The 25,020-nt window shown below is 43.2% G+C and overlaps 1 long non-coding RNA gene across 1 annotated transcript in view; it reads left to right on the top strand.

Moving 5' to 3' along the window:
* Nucleotides 1-1,332: 1,332 nt before the first annotated feature.
* The window catches only part of LOC306664432, a 34,144-nt gene continuing 10,456 nt past the window's right edge, over nucleotides 1,333-25,020 (top strand). Inside the window, exons 1-2 of the long non-coding RNA XR_013764708.1 lie at nucleotides 1,333-1,600; nucleotides 5,145-5,271. This is a non-coding gene — a long non-coding RNA (uncharacterized lncRNA). The remainder of the gene's footprint in view (nucleotides 1,601-5,144; nucleotides 5,272-25,020) is intronic.

Below are 25,020 nucleotides of genomic sequence, written 5' to 3'. Positions count from 1 at the left end.
CTGATCCTTGAATGCAGCCTGTCTGCAGGAAGGGCATTTCCTTGGGGACACAGCTTCTTTTGGGGTCAGCAAGTCCCAGGGAGGACTCAGCTGAGAGCCATCAGTCCGAGACACGCCTGGCAGTGGGGGAAGGGCAGCCTGGTCCTGAGCAGGGATGAAGGCCGTGCACTGGGCAGTGGTCACCTTTGTTTGATGACTGTGGTGAGTGACCAGTTCCCAGAGCAAGGCCAGGGTGGTCGGATGGACGGGTGCAAAAATGAATAAATGAATATATGAATGAATGAATTCTCTTTAGACAGGTTGGCATGCAGAGACTGAAAGTGGCCACTGTTCTCAGTGAATGTCAGGGCCACAGGAGTGTAGAGCTAGAAAACGGACCAATGTGATTGCAGAAGCAAGCCTTTAAGGTTTAAAGACAAATGGTGACGCACGGGATTGGATTCGGCACTGACTAATGGATATTTCAGCGAGTTTCTGAATCTTACACATAGATCCTGAGCCAGTGCAGGACCATAGAGCGCTAGTACAGGCCTGAGCGGGGCCCAGGGATAAAGAAGGCATCCTGCGAACACAAGGAACAACTGGCTTTCGTGACAGAACTTTTAACAAGCCTTTTCTCATATTTGTTGACTCAATGCAGGCCAGAGAATTCTTTGAAAGACAACATGGCTATAAATCAGCAAGTCCTGTGAACATGCATTCCAGGGTCTTGGAGGAAAAGCCTGCACACAAAAGCACCTCTCTGAGTCTTCAGGAATGCTGTGGTGAGTGGCCTTGGAGGTCTCGGGGTTAGACTCTGGGTCTGGGAATGGAAAGCATCCAGAAGAAAGGCGTAGGGGAGCTGAAGCAAGAGCGGTGCAGTCTGTTTCTAGTAACAACGTTGGGCATTCAGTCCCCCAGGACAGTGCCTAGCAGATACTAAGCACTCAGTGAATATCTGGTGAATGACAACTGAATCTTTGTCAGTTCCTAGTTTTGTGACTCACTGGCTGTGTGACCTCGAGACAGTCTCCGTGCTTCTCTGAGCCTTGACCACTGTCTGTAAAAATGTTGACTTGGAACACAAAAATGGAATCTTTGGGAATGAATGACCCGCGAGACCCTGAATTAAAAAAGAAAACATTCAAAGCCATGTCTGAAGCAGTGAGAGAAATGCAAAAAGCCTGCATGGCAGGCTTCCTGCACCAGTGTGAGCTCTGGCGATGGGCCAGGCCTGCTAAGGGAGGTGAGCAATTCCTGCACGGCTGCCATGCCCCCGTGGGATTTGCAGGGGAGTTTCAGGACGCTGTGCTGCAGGGGAAATGCCTCTCCCACAGCTGCCCTAAAACCAACAGCTTTCCCTCTGGGGCAGCCTGACACCTGACTGAGAAGGAAGAGAAATGGAAGCCGCAGCTTGTGTTCCACCTGGGGCAGACAGAATGACAGTCGGCTTCAGTCAATTGTCTGCTCACTTCCAGGGCTTGCCGTGGTGCGAGGACTGATGGGCTCCCACTCAGCGTAGGACCGTCAGGTTGTAGCTTGTCTTAGCATCTGCAAGGTTGGCGAGGGACTGAGCTTCTCTGGCTCTGTGCAATGGGAGTGACCACCATGGACAGCACAGGTAGGATCAAATAGGAGATTGTTTCCCTCCCTCCCGCTCTGCTTCCCTCCTTCACCCCTTCCCTCCTGTCCAGTCAGCCTAGCTAGCTGGAACAGGTCACCAGCAAGGCCTGCAGTCACAGGAGCTTGACCAGTGGGACCAGGGTCCTGGGCAGACTTGCATGCTGGGTGCTCAGGCCTTCTTGTCACAGAGCAACGGCGGTTTGCCACTGACCAGTATTGCTGTGGACAGATGCTATTTATTCAGCAAGGATGCCAAGCATTTTTAATCCCTGACTCATCCAGAAGAAGAATTTGGTAAAATGGGGAAGGGAGGGTGGGGAATTAATAGAAATAAAATAGAGTGAGAGGCAGGAATGTAATTCTGAGGGTCAGATTCTGCTGTCCTGGAGTGTGGAGGAAGGGGAGAGGAGGCGGGTTTTCCCTTGGAAGATCTGACATGAGGACCCCGTTTCTCCCTTCATAAACCTAAAGAAGAGGGGAGCTAGGTGGAGGACTGTCGGGCCCTCTCTGTCATGGAGTGTCACCTTATGCGGAACGAGGGGTCCCCGCTTCCCAGGCTGGGAGTCCTGCAGAGGGCCGACCTCAGGGACAGGGGTCTGCTGCAGGAGGCAGTTCTGTTTTTACCTAAATTCAAGTGCTGATATTCAAATGAGTTGAAATTTAGACACACACGATGGCCGGGCCCCAGTGCGCCTCCCCACGTCCCCAGGCGTTCTCTTGCCCACCTCTCCATTAGCAGCTGGACAGCAGCTCCTTCTTCTCGGCCTCAGACCTGGGCTACCTGGGCTTCCCCTGCAGCCTCAGCCCCTGTGAGCTGTGTCTGGCTGAGGGCACACTTGACTCCTTCGGGAGCAGGGGATGGCGTCCTCTCTGGTCCATTTGCTCGCTCTGCTTGGACTGCCAGCCTCCTAGCTCTTCTGCCTTCTTTTCCTCCTGCCCTTCCTTCCCCATCACAGCGTCCTGCCATTGTTTCCTCTCCCCTCTCCACAGAGCTGATGCCCGTCACTCACCTCCCTTCCTTCTTCCCTTCCCAAGATCCTTGCCTCTCCTCCAAGTCTCTCACTGTCTGTCTTGGGAATCCCCCCCTCCTGGAGTGCCGTAAGATGCTGTTAATGCCAGTTCATACTCCAGTAGGCCCAGCAAGTGGCCCTGGGCAAGTGGACGAGGCCATCGTCCTGAAAACTGAGTAAGTCTAGAGGGGCAAAAATTACACTAACTCTGCCCTGTCTGTGTGTCAAGGAATTTACATGCAATAGGTATTTAATTCTCTTCTGAGATGCTGCTTCCATTTTATGGATGAACAAATCAAAGCTCAGAGAAGCCGAGTGCCCAAGCTGAGGTGTCACTGGCAAGTGGCAGCACACGGTACCCTGGGTCTGCCTGCCTGCAGCCCACGCTCATCTCTACACTTTGCTCCTTGCTGACTCTGCAGTCATCGTTGCATCCACCCTGGCTAACACAATTCCATCTTCGTTCTCAGGAAAATCTGATGTGTCAGGTTGAAATGTAATCGTAGCTTTCCATACATTATAGTTGAAGAAGCAAAAATAAATGGGTCAAGATGGTTTGTAGGATGATCATGAGACACAAATTCTGATAATGTGACCTGAGTTGAAAGATGCTAAGTGTACGTGTGTGTGTTTGGGGAGGATTGGAGAGAGAGAGAGAGAGAGAGAGAGAGAGAGAGAGAGAGAGAGAGAGACCTGGATACTGGGGCAAGATGAGAAAGCAACTCAGGAAATTATTTCACTGAACAGGGAGACTCTGATCTGGGAGGAATCCTGTCACCCAGGATCAGGAAAATATTGAACTATTCTCAGCTTTTTTTTTTTTTTTTTAAATAAAGAAAAACTGCATATAATCAATCACTTTTAAGACACGTATAAATGAGTTGTCTTTAAACAGAAACATATAGAACAATGTTATGTGTTGATTGGCCGATGACAATGTTGTGATCCGAGACCCCCTGGAACCTGTCCCTGTCTTCCCCTAGAGACAGTGGTCTCCTATTCGTTAAGTCAACATTTGCAGTGACTCTAGAGGACAAGGCTGCCTGAAAATTAAGAATCAGTCACGTGTTCATATTCTTACCTGTTCACTGTTGCTGCTCCAGTTGGGCAGTACACTCTGGAGGGAAAGGAATCGAGTCTGCTAGCCTCGCCTCCACATACCTGAAATTCCTGGTACATATCGGGCGTCAATAAATGTGTGTCAGTTTTAAATAGATAAATAAATTGAAGTTAGGAAAAGAATCATGAAGCATCGACCACAGGACTCAGAGGAGTTTTGAGGAGGAACCAGTTATCATCAATGTGGATAAAGCAGAGGGGTTGGTAAAATAAGAAGGGCGAAGCGTGTGTCAGGTTGGCAGGTGGAGATAATTCATGATCCAAAAAGGATGGCTGAATCCATATTGGTGTCAGTGGAGGGAAGGGCCCTGAGAAGAAGTGATGAATGTAGGCTATGGCTTTGGGTGGTTTGGGTAAAAAGGAGAGGAAAGGGAATTGACAGAAGCTGAGAAGCATATGGTCAAGGGGTGGGTGTTTCTGGCCTAAAAGCTCTCTGATAATCACCAGCCAGGGGAAGCAGCCCAGAGGGAGGGAGAGGCTCAGAGTGTAGCAGAGAGACGTGGAAAGAAGTGCACTTTAGCACAAAGGTTCATTCTAAACAAGAACAGGGAGATTTCAACCTTACAAACGAGGGAAAAGGAAAAGAAAGATAAGTGAGGATTGAATATATTTATATTGAAGGAGGCAGGAAGTCGAAGCAGATCCTTCCTGACTAACTTGATTTTTCTTGGTGCATTGGGAGGCCAGAAGCCCTGAGGGCCTGTGAAGACTGAGCTGGTGCTGGGAAAGAGTAAAGTTCATACTGGACAAATCAAAAGACTGGTGGGCAGACTACACTGGACACCATGGTGATGTGGGGGTCTTAGTGGCCAGAGTTAAGAGCAGAGAAGGCAGGTTACAGTGGTGCTGGGCAGGTATAACGGAAGGACTGTGAGGTAAGGAAACAAGAATTTGAGAGAAGGGAACTTGTGTTCAACTGTGAAGGTCAGAACAGGAGCAGGGCAATGATTAGGAAAGGACTGGGGATCAGGGATTCGTGGTCTCCATGAGGTGGAAGGGTGGACATGGTGGGATAAGGCTGTAGGATGGGGGAGGTCAAAGTTACATGGGAGGAAGCTCCAGGTGACGAGGAAACCCAGAGGGTCGCCGTGCATGTGGGTGGGTGACCAAAGGTTATTAGACTCCCTGGAGTTAAGGAAATCCAGGGATTGCAGGGCTAATTATCCAGTTGGTCTTGCATTGAATTAGCTTGTCTGGCATTGATTTAATATAATTATTTTTGCACTGATTGTATTTTGCATTGAAAAAACTTCTTACCCGCCTTAGGCAGGAATAGTGAAGCAAAACACAAGCTCGTTTCAGTGAGGTTGTTAAGCAATATTAATCACACATATGCATGACAACCAGCTTTTCTTCTATATACCTCACAAAGGTATTATTATTAATTATTAATAACTACTAATTATTCCTTAGTTATTTGAGAAGAGAGTTTTTGCACATATGGAAGTACTGTGATATGAAGGAAAAATTTCTGGTCTCTGAGTTAATGTATTCAGACTTGTAAAAGTGGCTCTCTCATTGACTAGTCTTGTGACTCCAGGTAAGTTTAGCACTCTGGGCCCCACTTTTAACTGCAAAATTGGGAATTTTGATATTTAAAGTTACTTCCAATTCTGAAAACCAGTGCATGTTATTGTTCTTGATGGAGACCAGAAACAAAGTCTTGTGGGTCATGGGCCTCAGGAGGCCAACTTGAGGAGGGATGATTCAAGATGATTGAAGGCTGATGTTTATGGGGGGTTGCACTTCAAGACTAACCCTCCATTTGCACCCTGAACGTTGGCCTCCTCAATGAACTACAGGACTTTATCCTCTCAATTATTCCCTCCTCCTTGTGGCCCCTTCCTTGCAGCCTAAAAACATGCCCAATCTATCCCATCCAAAAAATAGCCTTTTCTTGACTTCTTTTCCCTTCAGACCCTCTATTTTTCATGTCCAATGACACCAGATTCCTTGACACACACACTGCCTTCAGATTACATTTCCCAATCCCGCTTCTCACTGTGCTAAGGTTCTGCTTCCTAGCGTACTGCACCTGCCCACTGAGGCTTGCCAGTGACTCCCAATGGTCCATTCCTGTGGCCTCTTGTCTCTTCTTGATCTCTTCTTCAGAAAGGAGATGCTGGCATTGAGGGCCACTCCCTCTTCAGATCTCTTCATCACTTTGCTTCAGAAGTACCTCCCTCTAGGCCTGGGGTTGTGGCTTAGTAGAGTGCTTGCCTGGCATGTGTGAGGCCCTGGATTCAATCCTTAGTACCACATATAAATAAATAAATAAATAAAATAAAGGCCCATTGAAAATTAAAAAATATGATAAAACAAAAAGAAAAGAAGTACCTTCTTGACATTCTCCTGCTCACCCCCTATTATGGTTTGGATGTGAGATGTCCCCTAAAAGCTCATGTGTGAGACAATGCAAGACGTTTCAGAGATGAAATGATTGGGTTATGAGAACCTTAACACAATCAGTGAATTTATCACCTGATGGGATTAACTGAGTGCTAACTGAAGGCAGTTCGGGTATGGCCAGAGGAGGTGGGGCTTGGGTGTGGCTTTGGGGTATATATTTGTATCTGGCCAGTGGAACTCTCCTTCTCTCTGCTTTCTGATCACCATGTGAGCTGCTTCCCTCTGTCACACTCTTCCACCAGGATAGTCTGCTTCGCCTTGAGCCTGGAGGAATGGAACCAGCCTTCTATGGACTAAGACCTCTGAAATCGTGAGCCCTCAAATAAACTTCTCTTCCCTAAAATTGTTCTGTCCAGATCTTGTAGTCACAGCAGTCAAAAAGCTGACTAAAGCACCCCGACATGTCCTCTGACTCCTGCACCGATGTGCAGTTGACCGGAAGGATCTGCCCTCAACTCTCTCACTTATCTCCTTCCACACCTTCTCCTGTGGCGTGCTCTTTCAGATGCATAGTTTTAACCATTACTTTCTTGCCAGGGATTTAGTTCTTTATCTTCAGCTTTGACTTGTGTGCCTTGTTCTAGTCTAAATTTCCAAGTGCCCATCAGATAGTTCTGCCAGCGTGTCAAATTCATTATGTACAAAACCAGAATGCAGTTTTCTTCCCGCTACTCTTTGTTCTGTATTTCTGTCCATTGGCTGATCAGACAGCTTCTCACTAATGGTATTTCTTCATCCTGGCAAATATCAGTTACTCCAAAACAATCATGGGAGCTTGGAAAACTTGATCTAGAAGGGACCTCAGAGGAGGCATCTCTTAGTGGGAAGCAGCGTGATTAAGACCAGGTTGTGATGTTTGGACTTGACCGGATCTGGGTTTGAATGTTGGCTTAGTGCTTGCTTATGGAGTGACCTTTGGAAAGTTATTTAATTCTCTGTTCCTAAACTTGACATCTATAAAACAAAGATAATGCTTTCCCAGGTCACTGTCAGCATCGGTTAGATGATGTGTATAACGTCTCTGTAGAGAGCCTAGCACTTATTAAATGCTCAATAAATGATATATATCAACAAAGATTCCACGCCTTATCTTTCCATATGGGAAACTAAGGACTAGAGAGATGAAATGATTAGGTAATAGTAATAAGCGTGGGGACTAGAAACCAGTCTGACTTCAAGTTCTGTGTGTCTTCCTAAATCTTTAAGGCATTTTATACATAAGCTAAGGGGGGATGATTGGGAATGGTAGTAAAACTGTCTTTGAAGTGGTTTATTTTTAGGTTGCAAGTTACAGGGGGGAAGGACCACATCTCTAACTTGCTGCCAACTCTTAGTTACTTATGCTAATTGAGACTGAGAAAACTTGGTTAAATGAAAGGTAAACATACTATTCAGATGTTACTTAAATGAGTTCCACTTTCCCCTCGATTATCATTTAACAGTTTGTTATAAGTACTACCTTTAACCTGGAAACAGCATGAAGTGTACCACCATGCTGGAATCACAGACTTCTAAGCAGTTTCCAACACAGAGCAGAAATAGTTCACCTTAAATGCAGTCTTCGAAGGGAATTTAGAAAAATGGACATGGAATGAGGATGTCGTGATACTTAAAAATAGACAAATGAAATTCCACGTTCTTTATCAATATGTGAGAAAGCTCCATGTTTGGGAGGAATTTGGTCCCTTCTTCCTAATGCTGTTTTTCATATTTACTTATCTTTTTAACTTCATTAAATCCAACAGGAAATAATTTCAGCATCACAGCTAATTTGTTTTGACATGTCTCGAGAGTGCTATTTTTTTTTTTTTTTAAATTGTGTCTGCTGCTTTCTATCAAACCATGCACCAATTGAAGGGGCATCTGTTATTGGAATGTCTTTTCAAAAATAACAGTGGAGTTTGAACGGCTGGAAGGTTTACAGTAAAGTTTTCTGTTTGGAGCCAACAGTTGCGATGGGATGCTTGGGTTTATTTTACTTTATTTTTTAAGTTGTTCCAGACTTTTCAGAAAGTCCTTATGTGTGTTCGTCTTTCTTCAGCTACGCGTCATTGATTAAATCTGGCTCCTGGAGGGTTCGAAGGGGACTCCCCACAAGAATTGCGAAGCAAACAACATGTTTTGGCTGTGTCTGAAACCCACAGGGCAAGGGCGCAAGCTGAGTTCCATGCATTTTAAAGGAAACACTTTGATCTATCACCAGTGGATTTCCAGTGGCCTCTGTTTTAAAAGGACATAAGTTAACTTGATCATCTGGCCAATGGTTAATTTTCTTTTGACATTCATGAATAGTTCAGGAGCCTCCAGCTGTGGAGATAAGGCTCCATGTACCATTTTTAACGACCTCACTACTACAGAGCATGTTGAAATGAAAGTGAAGGTTAGATCAAATTTTGGCAGACCTATGATTAATATTTGTTCATAAGCAACAAATGCAAAGATATTTTGAGGACAGAATGTGCCAACTTTCTGCCCCACTTTGAGGATCCAGGAACCAAGGGACTGAGACCTGAGGATGGTGATGAGATGGTCAGTGGGCTTGTCAGATTCTTTAGGCAAGGGCTGTGGGGCTTGCCATACTACTAAGTCACTACCCCTCCCTAGCGCCAACTCACAAATCCTCCAGGACAGATTTAGACAAACTATTTGAAGTGCTAAGTAACCACTTCTAGAGGTTATTAATTTCTCATTGGAGTTACCAGTTGCTAATTAACTATCCCTGAAGAGTAGATTTATAATTAAGATACTTTGAATGTTTAGCTGCTGTTAGATTCTAGATTGAAGGTAATTTGAACATCCCATGTTGTATTGTTCATGGCCACAGACAGCATCATTATTCTCCCAGTCTCTCAAGCTACCTCTCAGAGTCATGCTTGTCATGGTCAAATACCTTGCCCACCGACAGTTCTGACGGGTCTAACTGAGCAAACCTCTCTCCTATTTTGTTTCTCCTCTTATCTCCAGAGCCACTGGTTTAGTTTCAGTCTTTATCAGGAACTTCTTCTGAGTTACTGTAACAGCTTTCTAACAGCTCATCTTAGGCTTCTCTTCCAATAATTCATTCCCTTCTTGAGAAACAAGAATTCTCTTCCAATAATTCATTCCCTTCCTCAAAACAAGTCTGAGCCTGTCAACTCCCTGTGTAAAATCTTCTGAGGGCTCCCCATGGCCCAGGAGTGACATCCAACCACCTTGGCTGATCTTAAGCCACTTAGCCATGTGGCACCCTATGCTCCAATATTTATAAGCTCTTTACAAATTCCCAGACATTCTGACCTGGCTTCTTCTTCAGGTCACTGGAAGGTTCGTTCATTGCTGCTTTCGTTACCTGGCACCCTTAGCTCCTACGCGGAGGTCTCCTTTGTCTTGCCTGCTCTCTGTTCTGTCCTTTGTGTTCCTGCAGCGCTTTCCGTGCATACTCACGGATGTGGCTATCACGTTGTGAGAGGTGGGGGGCTCAGATACAATACAGGATGCCCAATGACCTTTGGATTTCAGATGAAAATGAACAGTTTTTCTTATACACAGCTCTCATGCAATATTTGGAATTTACTCATACTAAACAATCACTTGTCTCAATTTCAAATAGAGCTGAGCATCCTAATTTTGATTAGCTAACTCTGGTAAGGCTTGCGGTGCTGTCCTTCAGCTGATTACATGTTCCTTGCACTTCCCTATGAAAGGCTTGAAGACACTGAAACCCTGGTGAGTAACTAGACTCCAGGTCTAGCCCCGAGTTCCTATTAAGTAAATGTTTCTTGAATAGAAGAAAGAAGAAAAAAGGTAGCTAAAGTAAATGAATGTCACTGCTTGTCTTTTCCCATCTACTTGGGAAAATTAAAAAAATAACAGGACTACTTGGCAGGTGCAGTGATAGCTCCCCCCATGCCTAGCCATATTTTGGAAGTCAAAAATTTCCAAACTAAGGGTTGAAGAAGAAGAGGATATTTTCTTGAGAGGAACCGAAAAGTTATGTCTAACACGTAGAAGTAGTGATAGTAATGACAGTGAAATGATTTTCATGTTTGTGTTCTCTGTCAATATACCTTAAGTGCATCCTTATGGGGTCCTCGTGTGACCTTGGGAGGAAGGTACACATTGAAAAGGGGCTGGACGATTTCACTTCCCAGTGCTGTACCTCGGTAGCTCTGGTTCCAAACGCTATTCCACTTCCTAAAGACCCACAGGGAAGTTGATTACAAGAGAATTGTTCAAAGCCCCACCTTATAACCAGAAAATAATGCATGAAGTTGCCAGGTTTCTGCGTGAGATTTGGACCCAGTCCCATTTCCTCTTGGGAAGTTCTCTTTGACCATCGGGATTCTTAGACTTCCACTTTTGTCTCAGTCTTGTGGTCATAAAACTGCCTTCACCAAAAGTTTGTTTTAAGGGCTTATGACTCTGGGACATAAAGAAATGTTTGAAGAGGGAAAGAGAAATAAAAGCATGCGAGATTCTGTATGGGATGGAGTGTTTGGTACAGCTACCCTCCCCCCTTTCCTTTAGCTGAGCACATGGTGGGAGACCATTCAAAAAGCCAACAATTTGGGTAACAGCCCTTAAATTGACATTGTTTGGGTATGAATGGACCCAATTGGCTTTAAATGTTTTGTTCCCCACCTAATTCCTATTTTAGGCAGATTGGTTACTATAGAGACTAGAGCTGCCTACATTCTGGATGGTCAAGAGAGGACATGTTCACGCACGGCTAGAGCAGAGGTCTAAGGTCCAAGGTCCCGGTCTCAGCCCAACCCAGACTCACTGTGAACGTGTCCATAATTCATCGCCATGCTGCAATTCTTTGGTAACAAGATAGGAGTAAAAATATCTGTGCGGAACCCTTTGGGAGTGATATTTGTTTATTATTGGTGGTGAGTGAGAAGAAAGGACTGGGGAAGAGGGAGAGAGTGGTACTAAATTTTAAAAATATGTTGAACTCGGAAGGCTGTTGATGACCTGATAAGTAATCAGCTGGCAAATGGGAAGTGACTGCTTGTCACGGGGTCACCTCTGGGGTTGGAACCTGGGCAATCATGGCTTGGAGTATTGTTTTTAAAATGTGTGTGTGTGTGTGTGTGTGTGCGTGCATGTGCACTAAATCTTAAACTCCTAAAATTAAAACAAAGGCTGCGATTTATAAATGATGAAGAATGATTAATTTTAAAATTATTTGTTCCCACTCTTCAGAAAGAATCATTTTTTCCCTAGCACCCTTCTGCATATATTTTTCATTGTTAAGCAACATTTTGTGATGTAGATTTTCAGACAAAACGTTAAGATGCTCATAGTGTAAGAAGCCCCATATATACACTAAGTGGGTTCAACCATTATCAACACTCCATCATTTTTGCTCCATATCATTCATTTTTATTTTAATTTTTCTTTTCCTTTCTGGCTTATGTAATAGCAAATCCCAAAAGATATATTGTTTTACTTGTACATATTTCAGTATGTCTCTAACTGACAAAAAGCTTTTTCTATAACCACAATATATCATTATTCCAACAACAGAATCAACAGTTCCTTATTATGATTTAATACCTAATCCGTGCTAAATTTTCAGATTGTCTTAAAAACATCCTTTTTATAGTTGTTTACTTCCAACCAGGATTCCAATATGGCCCAAGCAATTACATTTGTTTGATATATCTGTTTAATATGTTTTAATCTATAACACTTACCCTTTCCTCTCCCTCCCATTTTATTTGGAAACATTTTAAACATTTTAAGAAAAGTTAGAAGACAAATGCAATGAACGTCCACCTATCTTTGTGTTTGACACATTTGCTTAACTCTATGTAAATATGGGAGAGGTGCTTATCACCATCATCATCATTATCATCATCATTATCATTTTTCAGAATCATCTGAGAGTTTGCAAGTTTGTTGTTGTCCTCATGACATCATATCTTTAAATATTTCAATGTGTTTCCCCTAAGAACCAGGTCGTTCAACTAGAAAGTCACATTATAAATACCACACAAGAAAATTCAACATTGTTTAAATAAGAATATGATCTATTATTCATTCTATATTCATATACTGCCAGTGCCTCAATAATATGGTTTATAGTTTTTTGAAAAAAATCAAGTACAAATATAGAATTAAATATTAATTTAATTTGGTTCTCATATTTATTTAGTTTTTATAGTATTTCCTTAAAGATGGTTCTTTTTTCTTTTATGATATTTGAGAGTTTTTTGAAGCATTGAGGCCAGTTCTTAGGCAGAATGATCCTCAGTTGTATTTACCTGGTTGTTTTTATTTTTCATTCTTAAAAGAACTAATGAAACAAATATAAGACTAGCATGTTTTATTATAATTAAGAGCAATGTTGCCGCATGTTAAGGCTCAGTTTTGTTCCTTCTCTTACAATCTTGCATTCCCTACTGGATTTTTTGTTTGTCTGTTTGTTTGCTTTGGAGGTGTTTGTTCTCAGCCTTTTTCTGTATTTTTTATATCTCCATGTAGAATAAGCCTAAAGTTTATTTATGGCCTTGAGGATGCTTCTGAAGGACTTATTTTATTTGTGGGTATGGTTATTCTTGAGATTCTCTGTTATTGCAATTCAGAGAACAGCAGAACTTGGGTTACAACCCACCGTTGTGGAAAAGGAAGGAATGGGGCTTCTGATGTTACTCTCTCTCTTTTGACACATAGCCTTGCTCTCCCGCCTGGAACCCTGGAGCTTCCCATATTGTGGGAACAGAAGGCACACGGGGTCCTTGCAGCCAGCATAACTGTTGTCTTTGCACATGCTCCCTGGCGCCTAATGTACACCCACCCGGCCAAGAGAACTGGCTTGCGTTGGTCCCTGGTAGCTACATATGGTTGTGTAGATGAACCACGGAGAAGCTTATTTTGAATTTTCCAGTCAGATGTCACACAGCCACTCAGGAGACATTGAATTAGGAAGCCTTGAAAGAGCATGCATGGAGGTTGGCAGCAGGGCACACCCTGGCAAGGCCTCCCTCTCCATGAGGGTCTTTGTGCCCCTGCCAGGAGTCTCTTTCAATGCCATGGGCATAGATGCTGTGGGACCCTCTCTACCCACATCAAGGAGACTATTTGGGCCTAGAAAAAGGAGTGCAGATGGCGCCTCAATCCCCTTGCCTGCTGAAAATCTGTTTGGTTCTGCCCCACAGAGCTGCACCTCACCTAACAGACCATTTAGTGGAAGAATACGGAAAGAGAGACAGTGGGGATAGGAAAACAGTGTTCCCTGGTAACAAACACAGTGTGAATGGGGTTGAAACACCAGGAGATTCCCACCTTCCCATCTCCTCTCTCTCAAGTATCATCACATTCTAGACTCTGACAAATAATTTTGCAGGAAGGGTAAGTTTGGCTCCCTAAAGGAAAGCTGGGAATTTGCCATGGGATCTAGAAGAACTATGTTATACTCCTCAGGGTGCTATGGGAGAAGTGGAAGAGAATCATAGGTGCAGGGTAGTAGTGACCTCCTGACGTGGTATGAAATAAGCATGGTATAATGATAATCGTAGCTGTCCTACAATGGTTACTGTATTTAATCATCCCAACCCAGTCTACAACAGAGACTGCAGTTCCCATTTAAAAGCTGAGAATTCTGAAGCTCAGAGGGGTTAAGGTTCTGGTCAACAATCATTCCAATGACCGGTGTTGGGCTAGGATTTGAACCTGGCTCTCTTCAACTTGAAAGCACATGCTTTTAACCCTCACTCCCCACTGCTTCTTGGGGAGCTTTGCTCTGCTTACCTGATGAGCATCACAGCATGAATTCTCTTTCATTTCTGTTCCTAATCCTTCCATCACCTCCAACAACACTATATCTGAGGATGCTTCATAGCCACAGGGCTTCCTCACAGTGCTGAGCACTCACTTGGCCTAGGAACGTAGGTAAAGGTAAAATGCAAGGAAATATATATCTCCATATAAAACTGGATAGTGTGTGTATGTGTGTTTGAATTCAGAATAGTGCCTAACACATGGTAAGGGTTAAGTAAATGGTAAAAACCTGTGAATATAAAATATGTTCATAGGTATGTAATATAGGTACATATCTAGCAGTAATGAGTCTAGATAACAGGATGGAGGAGGAGAAATGTGGAAGACAGCACTAAGGAGTTTTAGGATCCATGCTCACGTTTTAGCACAAATACCTTATTTCTAGAGCTGGATTTGCCAAGAGCTTCAATTGTGGGTAACTTGAAGGTAATATCCACATGGCATTAGTAAATGGAATTGAAAAGAAGGTCACATAAACAGACAGAAGGATGCTTCCAAGCATGTGGGGGCAGCCAGAAAGGCCAGGGCTGCCTCGGTTCCCAGCTTGGCCCCATGACTCACAGGCCAGCCGAGCCCCAGTTCTTGGCTTTTATGTGGGAGGAGGGAGCCAGAAGCTGGTCAGAGGTCTGGCCTGGTCAGAGACTAAACTGCTCAATGCTGAGGGAAAGGGATTCCTAGAGCTTGGAGCCTGGGAAGTTTGCTTAGATTTGCTTTATTATCAGTTAGGGACGGGATCTCCAGCCACTCTTCATTCTTCTTGGGCCTGTGTCATCCATCTCTGTTCCCATCTCTGCAGCCAAAGGATGAAAGCCATCGTGTCTTGGCTTCCCTTAGCAAGTTGGGGCAGTGATTTCCCACCATGAGCATCATCTGCATGTTACTGCTGGAGACACTGAGGTAATTTTAAATCTGTAGCAAAAGTAGCAGGGTAGAGTCTCTCCACTTTCTATGTCTTTTCCAAATACAGCATCACCGGTGCCAAAACATGAACTTGCAGTGGAAAGAGTCTCTGGACTCAGAGACTATTAGAAATGAGATTTTACATTTATAATCTGTGTGATCTTGGTCAGCATCTTTGAGCCTCAAGAGCCTCATTCACAGAATATAAAAATAATGTAACCTTCCAGACTCATGAGGATGAAATGACGTCACGAAGGCCAAAGTGCCTAGTCCCATTCTAGTCTGTTCTCTGTACCTATTCCTTCCTTTTTTCCCTTTTTCAATAGCTCATACTAACATGTTAGAAAAAGTTTTATCTGCTTTTTATTTCTTGTGAAAATTTTAGCATCTCTAGAATCTAAATAATTACTCAGAGTCTTGATAATGGTGTTTATGAGACCAGTGCCAAAGAATGGAACATTCCCATCCTATCCAGATACTTACAGCAGCTCAGAAAAGGGGCCAGCCCAGCCAGGTAGATCCAGGCAAGAAAGACCAACCGAAGCCAAGAGAAGCTAACAGAAGCCACGAAATCTCCCCACCAGGCAGATCCAAGGAGTCTGAAGTTAAAAGAGCAGGATTGGTTTCCCAGACACCTGTTTCTTTTAGGGGCCCATGATGCTGACTTTTGTCTCGAGGATCTGAATGCCCATTTGCTAGAGGGAACTCAGAAGAAATTTAATCACCTGTAATTCTAGCGTCTCAGGAGGCTGAGGCAGGAGGATTATGAGTTCAAAGCCAGTCTCAGCAAAAGTGAGACACTAAGCAACTCTGAGACCTTTGTCCTTAAATAAAATACAAAAAAGGGCTGGGGATGTGGCTCAGTGGTAGAGTGCCTCTGAGTTTAATCCCCAGCACCCACTCCCACCCCCGCCAAAAAAATAAATAAATAAAAAGGGATTTTAATCAATGGAGGCAGAAGCAAGTTAGTAGACAAACTAGCCCAAATGGATGCTCTCTACCAGAGTTCTACAATTGCCTGAATTGAATTCCCAACAGACAAGATTCCCAATGAGATGGTGGGAAGCCTTTTATATTTCGAGGGAATAGGAACCCAATGTAGGAAAATTATTAGAAAATGAAGGAAGGGAATACAATGCTGTGATTGTTAGTGTAGCCCCTGAGTTAATTTTTGCTTCTGTTCTAATCTTCTATATTTCCCTCAATGAACCTGTGTGTTTTTTTTTTTTTTTGCAAGAGGAGGATGACAATGGGTGGTAGAGCAAAGATGGGTAGAGAGGAGAAGTTAAGATGTGTTCCATATTGGAGATGGATGCTTGATGATGCAGATTGGGAGCGTCATGTTTTGAGAAAGTGACTGCTGTAAGATTACACAACTGTTTTCTGTCCCCTGCCCCTTGTGTGTGTCCAGTAAGCAGGCTTGGAGGAAATTCCACAGGTGGGGTATAAGGACTTTTTCAGCAAAGTACGGCCTTGAATAAGTATAAACACTCACGAGGGGCTGAGCAGAGACCCTCATCTGATTGCACAGTGTTGGTGTGAAGGCACAAAACTTTGGAATCAGTGAGCCCACTGGAATCCCAAAGCTTCCAACTACAAACCATGGCTTAGCCAAGATCCTTAGTTTCTCTGGGTTCTGATCTGTAAAATGTGAAAAATAATCCCTATTTCATAGGGTTGTTTGGAAGTTGAAATTACAGTGTTTCTATGAGATACTTTGTTTTATTCAAAGAACTAAACCCATTACTTCTGAACATCTTTCTTCACATTTCCGTCTCCCTCTTGACACCTCCAGTCACTCTTAACAAACACCCACTGAATATTTTGCGTCTCACAGCCTCCAGAACTCAAAGAAAGATTAGTCACATGGAGATATCTTGGTTTTGTGGGTGTTAGGGCTAGACCTTGCTCCAGTGTGGCATGGGTGAAGTTTGGCTTTGGCACACAGTAGCCTGCCTTACAAGTATGAACCGGTTTCTTCCTGGGGCAGTCACTGATCAAGGTTTTACTCAGTGCTGCTTTCCCCACTTGCTACTTCCTGGTTTTGTAATAGAAAATTTATTTTGTTCTTGGGAAGGGTAGCTCCTTCCCCTGATCTTAGGAGAATGAGTCAGAATTACTCTTAAGTCTGGCACAGGCACATCCTCTTGGTCAGTGATTGGTTTAAGGGAAATCAGCTGATCCAGTTCCAACCAATCAGATGCAAGGAGAAGCCTGTCGGAAACTATTGTTAATGATTTTCCTTTTCTGGCAAAAAGTGCAGATATGGCTTACTTGTTCTTTTTCCTCCCATTTTCCAAACAGAAGTGATTCCAGAAGTTTCAGCAGCCATAAGCAATAAGTACCAAGATAAAAAGCCAATAACAAAAGATGGAGTAGAGTGGTCAGATAGAAACTGGATTTTTGATGATACCATAGAGTACTGAACTGCTAGACTTCTTATTAGGTAAGATGAGTAAATGTCTCTATTGATTAAATCATTCTTTTATTTATTTATTTAACTTTTGGTACAGGGGATTGAACTCAGGGGTGTTTAACCACTGAGTCATATCCCCTTTTTAATATTTTATTTAGAGACAGGGCTTCATTGAATTGCTGAGGCTGGCTTTGAACTCACAATCCTCCTGCCTCAGCCTCCTGAGCCACTGGACTAAATCATTCTTAATTTGGGTTTTCTGTTACTTGCAACCCAAAGCATTCCTATTTGATATTCCTTCCTTTGGGATAATATTCCTTTCTGAAGTGTCATATTGTAACCTTCCTTAGAGCAAAACTGTTACCTTTGTATCCAGTTGACTGCCAAGAAGCCTCTGCTAAGATATTGCAGGAGATCGTTGTATTACCTGGATTTAAGGAAAAATTTCATGAAAGAGTATTTGCTTTTAAACAAAGGATTTCTGGGAGACATTTCCTAGAGATGAAGACACAAGACCATGATGGTGGGATGATGCACACTGGAATTAATACTTTGCAGAGGACCAGGAGTCTTAATTTCTGCCCCTTCAGTCCTAGCATGTAAATGACCACGTGGTCTACCTGTGTTCCCCTAAGCCTTCCTACTCAAAGTGTGGCCCACCATCAGTTTTGGTAGCTTGTATTCTACTTTAAAAAATGCAAAATCTTATGCAATAGTCCTGGCCTACTGAAACAGAACCTGCATGTTAGCAAAAATGTCCAAGTGACTCATATGAGCATTAAAGATTGAGAAGCACTGCTCCAGGGGATACAGCATTGCTAGAGTTAGAAAAAACTTGGTTTTCTAGTACCAGGTGAATAAGGTAAGTCACAATGTCACAAGGAAAAGTTCTCTTGTCATTTTATTTGGCTGTGGAGTTCTGGAGTAAACCAGATCTGTTCAGTAAATAAATGAATTTCATTCAGAGTCATCTGAACATAGAGATCAGAACCATGCAGCTCATTACTTGTTTCAAGATTGTATCTTGTTCCTGAAGGAGACATAAGACCAATGGAAGTTGAGAGACAGAGCAGAGGTGGAAAGAGTGTCAGCGTGATGTAAGGCAGATGAACCAGGCGCCTCACTGAGGTCCCTTAAAATCTCTCTCTCCTGCTGGTTCCTTCATGTGAGGAACTGCCTGCTTCCTTAGAGACTCAGAACCTCATTATTGGCAATACCAAGTGATCACGCATTGATCACCAATAAAAATAGGCATCAGTTTGCATGAGATTCAGGAATGTCAAAAAATGTTAATTTATATGAAGCATATAGTCATCACACAGACAAGAAAGCTTCCCTTTGCCTGTTCCAGAAGATGTTCTCCCTATAAAAAGCTGCATCAGAACTCGGTATAATCAGAGGTCATCTCACTGATTTATCAGGAGACATCTCTATCTGGGACCAGAGATCTTGATGATTCCTATCAGCAGTTCATTCCCTCGCTGTCCTCCCCAAGACAGACTTACGTGGGTGGCAAAATTAAAATAAGAATGCTTTTCGTGTATGGAATCGAGAGATTTAGATGAATGTGTATTAACAGCATGGGGGTGAGATAGCAAGGCTTGTCCATCTCACCACCAAGGTGGTCCTGATATGGGGAGAACTTAAGCCCAACAACAAAGACTCCCCATCCTTCCACCATCTAACCAATGTTCACCCTTTAGTTCTCTAGATTTCTATGGTGATGATTCATGCCTCTTACATTTTGTATGCTTTCATTTAAGTTACAAGGAATGTGTCTGGGCAACAAACTGTCTTTTTTCAAGTGATTTGTGTATTCTTCTTACAGCCTATTATGTACTGATCTTCCATTTAATTTAAAAGGCAATATAATTTTGCTCATTTCCAAGTACTTAGTAGGCCTCTCATGCTTATCCTCAAGTAGTGTATTATAGACAGCAAGGTTGAGTCTCAGTTCTGCTTACTGCTGTTAATGGATGCATGAGACATAGCGTCGCTGTTCCCAACCGTGGGCCTCCCTGGGAGTGTGCTCCAGGTGTGTCCAAGTGCTCAGTCCCCTCAAGCCCTGGGGCACGTGGGCTGGTCCTGAGTGGCAGGAGCCTTCAGGTCATTCCCTCTCCACAGCAGTGTGTGGTACAGTATTATCAATTTCATGTGTTTCCAAACATGAGAAAAGCTGGGACGCCCTAGGCTAGCCCTGGGAATCAGGTAGCACTGGCTGTATAAAGACAACCTCCGGCAGATCATCGTACTCTCTGAAGCTCAGTAACTGCGTCAGGTGGACCCAAACATACTGGAGCCATCAACTTTTATCCACTTGGTCTCTGAAAGCTTTGCCTTTGAACTTCAGGCAGTGCCGAGCCTTCAGGTGGGAGCTGAATGTTCCCAGGTGGGGGATTGCTGGACTGCAGATGTGGTCATAGCATGGACAGAAGCCAGACTCATCTTCCTTCCCAGTGCTTATTTGCCAGGGTTGGGAGGTCCCGAGAGGACAGTGACTGGTAGCAGTGTTTAAAAAGAACAAAAACAATGAGCCAGTCATCCACTCACGTGACAAAAAACCCAGGGAGAGATTCAACACATCTGGCAGCCGTGACCAGAGTAACTGACTGCTGCATCTCAAATTAGAACCAATAAAACGATTACTAACATTTTCTAATAAAATGTGCAGATTCTGTGAACTCCAGATTTTTAAACTCTGCCATTATTTCTGCCATCCTGATACTTTCTAAACTTCAGGAAAGCTAATAAGTTTTTCTGTTACCAAATAGAAATATGATCCAATATTCATCTCAGACATTTTTCTCTGGTAGAACATTTTGACTTCTCCTTGAGAACTCTTAACTACTTTCCTGGTCAAAGTCTACAGGGCTTGCTGGTGGAATTCTTAAGTCCTTTCTTAAGTCTTTTACTGTCAGAAAACTTTCTGGAAAGTTTCATTTTGGTGTCACTGCATTAGTTTGCTAGTGCTGCTTCAACAAAATACCTGCTGTGTGCTGGGTGCGTAAGCTGGGTGGTTTAAGCAACAGAAATTCATTTTCTCTTGATTCTGAAGACTTGAAGTCCAGGATCAAAGTGTTGGAAGGTTTCGTTTCCCCTAAAGCCTCACTCCCTGGCCTGTCACGGCTGCCTTCTCCCTGGGTCTCCACATGGTTTCTCCCCAGCATCCCAGGTCTGTGTCCTCATATCCTCTTCTTATAAGGACACAAGTCATATTGGAGTAGGGCCTAGCATAATGACCCCATTTTAACTTCATACCCCTTTAAAGACCCATCTCCAAATACAGTCACATGTTGAGATACTGGGAGTTGCAGCTTCAACCTTTAAATTTGGACAGGATTACAATTCAATCTACATCAGTTATCAATATAGCTGAAATGAATCTGTGACTGATTCAGTCCTTCACAGAAGGATATAGCAGATTCCTGGTTCTAATGACACTAATAGCTCACAGGATATTGGAACAGAATAGGCCCTAAGGAAGGTCATTTTGTCTTGTATTCTCATTTGACAAATTAAGAAACTAAGACCCGAAGATGTGATGTGACATGTCTAATTGTGCAACTTGCATTGTATGTGAGACATAAAGGTAATCTGAGAATGAGGCTTATGGTCAGAACTTCGTCAGCAACAGATAACTCTGCTTACATATTTCTGCACATAAAATCAGAATAAAAACATGGATATCCTCCTTGCTGCCAGGAGATATGATCTCAGAAGAAACCCTACTTTTGGTCCTGCACAGACCGTAGGATCTCTGTTGCAAATAGTCAACTCTGATGAGTTGACTCCTAGAGTCCTGGTGCTCCTGTCTGGCATGTTCCCTGGCTGCATCTTCAGCACTGATGGGGCTGTTGGGTGAGATGCCCTCTGCCTGCTCCAGGGTCAGCTGCAACTTCCTGAATCCTGGCTTCCTGGTCCTTGCCTAGAAGCCACAACAACCTCTCATACCTACAAAGATGGTGACAAGGTCAAGAATGCTGAGCCCACAGTCACGGTTTCTCTGCCACGTCTCCACAACCTGCTCATCAGCAGAAGTTGCATGGCCCCAGGGAGAGAGCTCCTGTCTTACCTCTGTCGTCCAGACCTTCCCCACGTGCATCCAGGGCCCTGGATACAAGAGAGGCTGGGGGATGGAGTTGTGCTCTGCAGCACAGGAAGGCACATGGAAAGAGGTAGATGAACAGGGTGCCAATCCACTGTATCTGGCAGTTATGACTTGGGCTTTATGGATTTTGAACCAGTAGGACAAGTCAGATGAAGACCCCTGGAAACACTGAAGAAAATCAGGTTTTGTAAATACAGTTTTGTTGGAGCATGGTTATGCTGATTTATTTACCTATTGTCTAGGGTTGCTTTTATGTTCCCGTAGCAGAGCTGAGTAAGTGTGACAAAGACCATGTAGCCTTCGAAGCTGAAAATACTTTTTTATCTGGCTCTTTGCAGAAAATGTTTGCTGACTCCTGAGCTAAAGCCTGAAGAGTTCAGCCTTCCTCGTAGCTATGGGAGCTGAGGGCCATGGAGATCTGAGTGCAAGTGACACATGCCACTTTTATGCCGAGCCCTTAACATTCTCCCACCCCTCTTCCTGCTTCCTCTAGACTTTCCAAACCTCCTCCATAGATGGTAGATTGTCAATATTTTGGACCATGTTTTGTGAGCCTTGGAATCATTACTTAACTCTGCCTTTGCATCATAAATGCAGCCATAGATAAGAGACAGAAGTGAGCATGGCTTTGTTACGATCAGACTTCAATTAAAGGACAGATGTAATGTGAGCTCTTGTCTGCTGACCTCCACCCTAAGAGATGGCTCAGGAACATAAGGAAGGAGCGTGGGTTCCTGAATGACCAAGGGCAGTAAAAACTGTCCTTGAACCTGGATCACTTACCTCCAGACTTGTTCATGAAGAAAGCAAGCAAATAGATATGTGGTTTATCTAAGCCACTGGGTCTCTGTTACTGCAGCATAGACTTACATGGTACTTCTTGGGCTGGTGAATGATGCCTGAACTAGGGAGATATTTCTAATATTTGCTTAACATCTTGATTCTAATATTTACCCTTGAATGTGCCCTGAATACCTACTGTGGGTCTGTCTTTGTGCAAAGCCTGGCGGGTGATGAAAAGATGATGAAGACATGTCCTCACATCCAAAGGACAACACATGTGTTAGGACTCTCTGGTGGATTATGATCAGGTATAAGGTCAGTCACTATCAAGTTATGACTTAAAGTTTTGAAGTCTGTGAATGATGCTGTGTCAGGGATCCTTAAGACCACCCTCAGGCTCAAGGATGAGCTAGAAGAACTCACCAGACTCAGAAACTGTTATAGTTATGCTTTCTACTGTAACTTTATACTGTATATATATATATATATATATATATATATAGTAACTATATATAGTTATGTTTTATTAAAGTGAAAGGGTACAGATTAATATCAGCTAAGGGGAAGGCACACTGGGCAAAGTGTAGGAGAAATCAAGGTCACATGGGGACACGTTTAGTCTCCCAGCCATGATGTATGACCACATATGCCAAGTGTTGCCAACCAGGCAAGTTCCCCAGCTTTGGTATTCATGGTTTTTATTGGGGGCCTATTACATAGGCATTAAACACCCACGTGACTAACCTCAGCTCCAGCTCCCTGGAGCAAAAACAGGTGTTTACCATAAACACATTCTTAGCATAAACTTATCTGGTTATACTGGTGCAACATGGCCAAAGGCCTCAGGCATAGCAAAACACTCTTATCATGCAGAATATCCCAGGGCCTGATGGGTTACTTTCCAGGCCAAGGGCCAGCGCTGAAGGCAAGCCATTCTTTGAAATGTGGAGGTTTGAGCAACTTAGGGATGTAGAATTAACCCTTTCCTCTACTTACATTTTTAATGTAAAGAAGAATAGATTGAGGGTTATCCCCCTCTTGCCTTTTGATATACTTTCTCAATTGGGATAGAAGGAAATTAAGTTACACTTTTATGCTAACACAAGAATGTATAGAGCATATGACTGTCGTCCATTGAAAAAGATTGATAACTGCCCATAAACTAGAAGGAATAAGATAGGTGCACATAACACACAAAGAAAGGAAGAGAAAGACACTATATGAACTTAAAGGAGGAATGCTGCTGGAGAGGTTAGGAAAGATTTCAGGAAGGATCCAGTTTGGAGATGGGCTGTAGATCTTGGTAAGACTGTGACAGAAAGAGTTAGATAGTGTATGAGGGATATTTGTGGCAGTGCAGGGTGACAATAATGCAAAGGTTCTGAGGCATGAAAGTTGGTGTGTGTGCAGGGGACAGTGAACAGTACCATCTGGCTCTCTGGGGAAAAGAAGTTGGAAAAATAGGTAAGAGAAATATTGTGGAAGGTGTTTGGTACTGGGCTTTAGGCTTTTAAAAAAATTCTTTTATTTGTTTAAATTAGTTATACATGACAGGAGAATACACTTGGATACATCATATATAGTGGGGTATAATTTCTCATTCTCCTGGTTATACATGATATAGAATACCACTGGTCACATAGTTATACATGCACATGGGGTAATAATATCTGCTTCATTCTACTATCCTTCCTGCCCCCATACACCATCCTCTTCCTTCACTCCCCTCTACCTAATACAAAGTAACTCTGTTCTTCCCTAGCTGCCTCCCATGCCCATTGTGAATTAGCATCCACATATCAGAGAAAACAGGTGACTTTTGGTTTTTGGAATTGGCTTATTTCACTTAGCATGATATTGTCCAGCTCCATCCATTAATTGTCAAATGCCATAATTTCATTCTTCTTTAAGGCTGCATAATATTTCATCATATAGATATATTTTCTTTATCCATTCATCTTTTGAAGAGCACCTAGGTTAGTTCCATAGTTTAGCTGTTGTGATTTGTGCATCATTGTAATATGCTGATTTTAAGCTCTTTGGGTATAACCAAAGAATGGGATAACTGGGCCAAATTGTGGTTCCATTCAAAGTTTTCTGAGGAATCTGGCCTTTGAAAATTTTATGCAATGTAATGATACATTTGGATCTATAGTTGAGGATTCTGCAAGAATTTGATGGACTGAAGTTTGAAATAGGACTTCCAGTAACTAAACTATTATAAGACAAAATTACTAAAGTCTGAGCTATGACTGTAGATGTAGATAGGAGAAGAGACTAGAAACAATTCAGTCACAGAATTGATGGGACTGAACTCTAAGAATCTGGTAAGCAGTAGCATGTCAGAGAGAACAGGAAAGAGTCTGGGAGCCACACACATCCCAAGGTTTAGAGTACAATGTCATCGGGATGATTATTCTGTCACTGTAGGAAATAGGGACCAGAGAAAACATTACTAGAGCTTATTCAAGGAGGGTTTGGGGTAGAGAAACCAATTATAGTTCCTTAGATTTGGAAATAGTGAGTATGAGATAAAGGTTCAAATAATGTCCATTAGGGTATTCAAAAACTGAGCCTGTAGCTTAGGAGAGGGTTATAGGTCTGAGAGCCCATGGCACTGGGTTCTATGAAAACGAACAACATTGTCAAGAAAGAACCTTAAGGAAAAAGAGAAGCTGGCTTGAGGAAGAACGTTAGGGCTGCCGTTCATCTAAATGACAGGTAAGGAGGAGGCATCCAAGAAAGTTCAAGAGAGATGCAAAGAAGAATCAGGCTGGAAGCTGGGGCGTGGTGGGAGGGAATGCCCAGCATGGCTGGCCTGGGAACTGGGGCAGGTGCGGTGGAGAGAGACTGTTGAGCTTGTTTGGCAGCAGACAAAGGCAGTGCCAGATGACTTTGAAAGGGGC

This window comes from Sciurus vulgaris (genome assembly GCF_902686455.1).
Source record: "Sciurus vulgaris genome assembly, chromosome: 6".
Taxonomy (NCBI): domain Eukaryota; kingdom Metazoa; phylum Chordata; class Mammalia; order Rodentia; family Sciuridae; genus Sciurus; species Sciurus vulgaris.
This window is presented reverse-complemented; position numbering and strand designations above follow the sequence as displayed.